The sequence below is a fragment of the Panthera pardus genome, unplaced genomic scaffold (assembly GCF_024362965.1).
Source record: "Panthera pardus isolate Hobbes unplaced genomic scaffold, ASM2436296v1 HiC_scaffold_1, whole genome shotgun sequence".
Taxonomy (NCBI): Eukaryota; Metazoa; Chordata; class Mammalia; order Carnivora; family Felidae; genus Panthera; species Panthera pardus.
The window spans coordinates 16,454,506-16,461,376 of NW_026526654.1; the positions used below are offsets into that span (position 1 = coordinate 16,454,506).

General features: G+C 42.2%; 1 long non-coding RNA gene across 1 annotated transcript; it reads left to right on the plus strand.

Annotated features, from left to right (window-relative positions):
* The first annotated feature begins 3,608 nt into the window (after window positions 1–3,608).
* Window positions 3,609–5,274, plus strand: LOC128775313 (uncharacterized). The gene is made up of 2 exons (XR_008420045.1): window positions 3,609–4,040; window positions 4,270–5,274. It is a non-coding gene; the product is annotated as an uncharacterized LOC128775313 (long non-coding RNA).
* Window positions 5,275–6,871: the final 1,597 nt, after the last annotated feature.

A 6,871-nucleotide genomic window follows, 5' to 3' on the forward strand; every position in this document is an offset into this window, starting at 1 on the left:
TACTTCTTATGCTGATGTGTAATTAACTTTGTAAATAGCTGCGGATGTGAACAGAAGGTTACACGGGCATAAACATGCAAGAGGTGTTTGGTGGAGAAAACGGGTTCATTGGCCCAGTAAAGGGAGATGAGACAGGTATTGCTAAAGAGCATTAGTGTTTAGACAATATTTTCCCATATATCCATCCAGTTCATTTTTGCAACAATCCCTTGCAACAAAAGATATCTGACTTAAAGGTTAGTAGGTAAGATTATATTCTTTATCTGTTAATCAGTAATAGGGGTACCTGCTTGGCTCAGTCGGTCAAGGGTCCGACTCTTGATTTCGGCTCAGATCACGTTCTCAGGGTTGTGGGACCAAGCCCGTGTCAGGCTCTGTGTTGACGGTGTGGAGCCTGCTTAGGATCCTCTCTCTGGCTCTCCCCCCTGCTCTCTTTGTCCCTCATCTGCTCTCTTTCTCTCTCTCTCTCTCTCTCAAAAATAAATAAATAAACTTAAAAAAAAATTGAAACATCAAAAAAAAAAAAAAAAAAAAGAGGCAGTTGAAAGGTCCTGAGTGGGGAAATGGTACCTTTATGCTGATATGTGTCTGGACCTCCACTCTTACACAAGTACCATCTACTCCTCCAGAGTCACGTGTCTATACTTGTTGGTTCCTGTCTTCACCCTAACATCGTTCACCACAGGTCAACAGCAATCACCCAATATTCCACAGGTGGAATTCAGCCTCCAGCTCTGATTTTATTTTCTCACCTCTGAGCTTTTTCCCATGGTTTCCTCAAAGACCTTCTCTTCTCCCTTCCTTCCTTCCTTCCCCCCACCCTCCACTTCTCCCCTCCTCCCCCCAACCTCAGCATCATCCTTTCTTCTTTTTCAGTTCCCTCCTCGTGCACAGAACCTACCCGATCATCACGATCCTTAATAAGCATATACAATTCGAGCGAAAACATTCAGGCTGGGTTCCATGTCTCCTTTCCTTTCCATTTGTTTGAGGCATTTTATTTATTGTTCTCTCCCAGACTTGTCTCTAGTTAGCCTCAGGGAGGGGGTAGAGGCCATAATTAATGCTATTAACACTTTCCTTTTTACAATTGAATGGGAAGGAGGTACTCTACAGTAAACATGTGTTTCATTTATGAGAAAAATAGCAGTTATGGGACAAAACCTTGACTTAGGAAAATGTTTCCTCCTGGATCTCTTTAAAACACCTGCTTTCTTAGAGCATGTGAAATATTTTTCATCATGAAATACAATAACCCACCGATTCTACAGGCAAGATATATCGATTCTAAGGGTTCCAACATAGATACTGGGTCCTCAGGAAGCCAAACCAGAAGGAGGATCATTGGACCTTCAACAAGTCATTTCAATCACTCAGAAAAATGGAAGTAATAAGTGTGCCCATTACCCAGGGATTGAGAGGATTCAATCAAATAATTTATGTACAGTGTTCAGTGTATTGCCAGCTCACGGTACGAAGCCAGACATTCAGGGGAATATTCAGTTGAAATAAAAGCCACCCAAAAGTTAAGCATTATTTGTGGATACATAAGTACTAGGATAATATTTTTTCTATATTGAAATTTGACTGCCCATTTCTTCCTTGTGCCCATCATTCCTTTTGCCCTTTTCAAGTAGCAAAGAGGCTGTCTTTATTGTATTGCGCCAGGGAAAACAAAAGACAAGGGAGCTGAGAATAAATATTGGTATCTTGTTTGCTTACTTTTGTTTTGTTTGCACATGGGGGAGGGGGAGCACTCCAAGCAGGCACTGAAACTTAGAGCAAAAGCAATAAGAACATTCTTGACGTGAGAGTTAAATTTCCGTTATAGATGGATCAGTTTCTCACTTCACCTGCCTCTCTTTCCCCCTGAGCTCAGAGAGGGACTGTGTCTTCTTACCTCCCTGTCATTAGGCATGGCCAGGGGCTGATATTTACCACTCTGAAGCCTGGCATATAAAAATGTCCTGGGCGGTCCTCTACTCCGCCTCTACCCCATACCATCCAGCAAGTTGGATGTCGGCAACATGGAAGCTTAGGTTGAAGAAGGCAGTTTGCCCCTGCTGGGAAGCCTGACTCCCTCCATGGCGTAGAGACTCCCTTGCTTTTGTGCCCTAACCCCCCTCTCCCTGGTACAGATTAAATTTGATGTGAATTAGAAGTGACTTCCCATGTATCTTAAGTCGCTGGGGTTTCTAAGTTTGATCGTCACGACGGTTGGCATTGTAAGGGGATATACCAAATCTGAGTTTTTCCCAGGAGAGCTAAGCAGCTGGGAGTGCACACCGCAGAGCTTAGAATGTGCAGAGGAAGATGATATTGGTACAGTGGTAAGCTTTGGGACTAGAATTCAACTACTGTTGGTGAGGCAGACGTAGTTTAGCTTTTCAACCTGCAGAGTCAAGCACAGACAGAGGGTTGTAGTGAAATGGCAGAACGTTTGGTTGATCCTAGAGCACAGATAAGCATTTAGTAACTTGCTAGGTTGTAGCCTAAAGATGCTACAATTAATTCCACATGTCCCATGTCCAGCACGCTCCTCTATGGTAGAGGACCCACGGCTGGGAACCAAGTGGTGATGGATGGACGGTGCCTGGCTGGCTTCTCTGGGTTACATGCCCTCCAGGGAGGTGGGAGAGAGTGGTTGGAAGTGTCCTATGTCCTGAGTCTGGTGTGAAGGGAGAAGCATTAGCCAGAAATGGCATTGTAGGACAGGTGGACAGAATAAAGAAAGCCTTAGCCAGAAATGGCCTCGTAGAACAGGTGGACAGAATAAAGACTTACCTGTGTGGGAGGAGGGAGTGCTGAACACGGGCTGCAATACTTAGAAAGTGAATATGGAGAGACACGGCCTTCCAGACAAAGAGAAGAACAAACTTCTGCCGTGGTGAGAAACTGTCGAGAAAATTTAAATTGAGTTATTTTCAAGGGCCCTTTTGTATGATTTTCTTTTGATAAGCCAATTAATTGGGATACACGTCTTCTCGGGCCTTTTTGTTTTTTAGATTTCAATAATTAATTGAAGCAATATTGGAAGTGTTTTAGATTTCATTGAAAAATTGAAGAAGATTCTAGTGCCCTTTTACATAGTATGTGTTTTTCAGTCAACAGTTTATGGTGTACCTTTCCCCTATTCACCTGAATGGTTATCATCCCAGAAACAGGGACTGGAGATATTTATTCACATACTAAGTAAAACCACAGGCTTGGGCACACTGACAGAGGAAATAGAAAAGTCCCGAAGTTAAGCCAGTATCTGTGGAAGAGAAATCTTGGACCAAGCCCTAAACTTGTGACATGTAGGCTCCTGCAAGTTGCCAGAAGGAAGAGTTGACATAAAGTTGGGCCCTCAGTCAAGATACCTTTGCCTTTATTTAGTAACTCTTGGCAAGTCTGAGTCAGTAGTTACTGGAAAGATTTCCAATGGAAGGCAGAGGTCTGTGCACAAAAGTTAACTATAAACCAAACATCCTTGGTAATATCATCTTGTGCTGCTATATCTCAAAAAAAAAAAAAAAATCCCACAATTTTTTCCTGATTCATTTAGAAGAAAATTTGTGTCAGTTTACAAAACAAAATAAAACAATTTTCATGTGTTAAACTGAGAACATGTGGAAATATCATTGTTTAGCAAGAGCTTAAATTACAAGCAGGCCTCTCTCTTGGGAAAGGAACTCCAAAAAAATGAGATCTCAAAGGGCAGAGATAAGCTTTGGTAGGGATAAATTCATGCCGAAGGTTAAGTTTGCCGGGTGAGTCCTCTTTCCAGAGAAATCGGAGAGACATTTGGAAGATACTTGTTAGAATTAGGTCGTGGAAGAAAAAGGCAAAGAATATATACGCCTAGATTTTGAAAACAAAGAAGAGATTTCTCATGAAAGAGGGGAAATAAGACACAAAGAGTAGAGCTGCTATCAAAGGAAACAGACTGTATACATTGTCCCTTTGTTCTTAAGAGCCAAAACCTAAACGTCAATCATGTGTGTCCTTCTGGGGGACTGGCCAGAGGGGAAAAGGGTTCCTGCTTCACACTGCAGCAGGTAATATTTTGCATATCGCTAATAGGAATGTATGTGTGTGGGTTTTAAACTTGAATTTGTTCACAAGTTCTGTGTTGATTCTTGACTGTGACTTCCTAAAGAGTATCAGCGGGTTGGCATTGTGAGTGGACAGATGATGAGTGAAATATGCAAACTTCGTAGTGCTGTGCCTGGCGTGGGGTCAGAGATAAACGGTGGTTCTCTTCTTTCTACTCTTATGTTACCCTAGATGATTTTCCTGAAATTCCAAATAAAGAGAACGATGGTGGTTTTACAAGGGACCAAAACGAAATTTAAATTCCACTTATTTCATGTGCTTGGGAAACGATACGAAGACTTCTAAATAAGATATGGTTTGAGCCACTTAGGTTTATGGAGACTTATCCAAGTCGAAGCCCGCCGCGTTCAAAATGATGACAAAATGACAAAGAACAGTTCATCCGTAGGCCGAGTGAGTCACACTTTCTCATCACAGAAGCTACTACGTGGGAGTCCATCAGGCATTTGGGGAAATTATACCTACCGCCTACCTTAAGATTTAATAATGAAATGAACTAATTTCTGTTTTTTTTAAAATATGCATCAGATAGGTGCAATTTTGGTATAATCTCCCAAAGGATTATAAGGATCTATTTAATCTCATATTAAAGGGGGGGGGGTTCTCTAATTAGCTAGGATATATTTTCCATGATTGACTCCTTAATTGTCACAGAATAGTACTAAATCAAACCAACCTCACAAAACAAGGTTGATTTTACCAAGCCTTGAAAAAAACCCCACAGGCTTGCAATCATATCCTTAACCACTAAAACTCCCATACACATCAAATAGCCAATGCCTGCAGAAAATAATACCTGTAGGTGGTTTGGTTGGTTTTTTAGAATGAATTCACTTTTTTTTTTTTTGACTATCAGAATTAAATATTATGGAACTTTGAGCTTACAGGACAATGGGTTCAAGCCAGAGGTAGAGTAATGAAGTCAGATCCTTGTGCCTAATTGGGTTTCTCTAGTTCCATAGATTTGCATCTATCCAGGGTAATTTGTATAGATATTCCTGGATTTTTAAAATAAATAACAAAAGATAAAGATACAGGAAATGAGGGCTTAAAATGCTACCATAGTCTACAACCATTAGCTATACAACTGAATTAGAAAGCCACGAGATAAAAATTCTGGGTATATTATATTCATAATAACCAAGAAAATGTTGATTAAAATGTTCTTTCATTTTTCTTTTCTTTTTAAATATAAATATTTCCAAAAACTCAGGTTGCATTTCCCCTCATGCCTCTTTTCTTTATTTGCAGTCCCAGTTGATCTGCTCTGGATATTTTTAGATCATAAAAAAAAAAAAAAATGAGAGAGAAAATTTAAAGTGCTCGGCAGGCAGAGAGCTCACACTGTGACGTCTTACTTCATCCACTTCTCTACGTAATTTTTAAGTTAGGTTCCCGCTGCTTTCATAAGTGTCTCGACTTTAGAATTCCTGCCAACACAGACAGCCTATTGACAAGGAAATATAACAAGAACATTTCTTTTTAATTTACTTCCTAATAACTGGATTCAATGTCGAGGCTCAGAAAAAAAAAAAGAAAAAGAAAAAGAAAGAGAAAAAGAAAGAGAATGTGGACAGAAACAGTGTCCAGTAGTGAAACGAAGTAAGGGGGAAAAAAACGATTTCTGGTGGTTCTATGCTTTCTTTCGTTCTATACGCCAAAGATGTTGGGCAGGGAGATAGGAAGATGGAATTTGTCTCCACGTGTCCTTGGGAAATTCCCCAACTTGTTTTCATTATGGCAATAATGAGGTTATTTATTTGCTCCAAAGGGGTGGGACAGAGATTATTAGTATTCCCTGGAAGACACTGTATAGTTATTACCCTAACAATCTCTTCCCTGATTTCCAATGTCAAACAAAAACAAGAGAAAAACGGCATTTTTATCCCCTGCTATATAGAATATACTTCTAGTCTTTTCTATTAATCAATCTGCAGTTGACATGACAGCAAATTAAAAGGAAGGTCATTTGGGGAGCACACTCGCACACACTGAAGGGGGTTTCCCATCTGCCAACACTTTGCGTTTCGTGGCTCATTTAGTTGCAACTTGGGAGAGTATACTTTAAGAAATGCAGGGATGCTATCTCACAAGGATTTAGCTTTTCCTTCACAAACTGAAGTGCACGTTCAAAAGGGACGGGGGGCTCACAAAGAGAAAGATGTCTCAGAAATCTTATCGTTGGAAGAGCCGGTGCCATTCCGACGTGGGCATGGGGCTCACTCTAGCACAGGCCGTCGGGAGAGGCTCCGGTGAGGACGTGGGGACTTTAGATGGCCTGTGGCGCGGACCCCCAGCTGACCCTGTGTCAGGAACGGGAGGAGGAATATCCAGCTCCTTTTTTGGAGGAAGAAGGAACTGCAAGGTCACTTGCTCCTCTTTTCCTTTCACTTTGATTTCTGTAAGGAGGGGGTGTGTGTCGCAGTCGTGACCAAGTACCGCAGACCCAGTGCTACCACACCACCTGCGTGTGACCTTGCAGGTCCGCAAGCCCCGAGGCCAGGAGGGTGGAGCTGGGTCCTCCGCTGCGGGTCTCTCTGGAGGGTGAAATCCAGGGTCAGCCGGCTGTGCTCCACCTGGAGCTCCCTGCCTCCTGCGGTCCTCCCTGTCACCGGCAGAAGTCGGTACCTGGAGACTGCAGGACTGAGAGACCCTGTGTCCCTGCTGGCTGTCAGCAGGTGCCGCTCCCAGGTCCTGAGACAACCTCCCATTCTTTACTGCGAAGCCCTCTAGTAATGCAACAGCAGGTGAATTCCACCCTCCTGCCAAACTT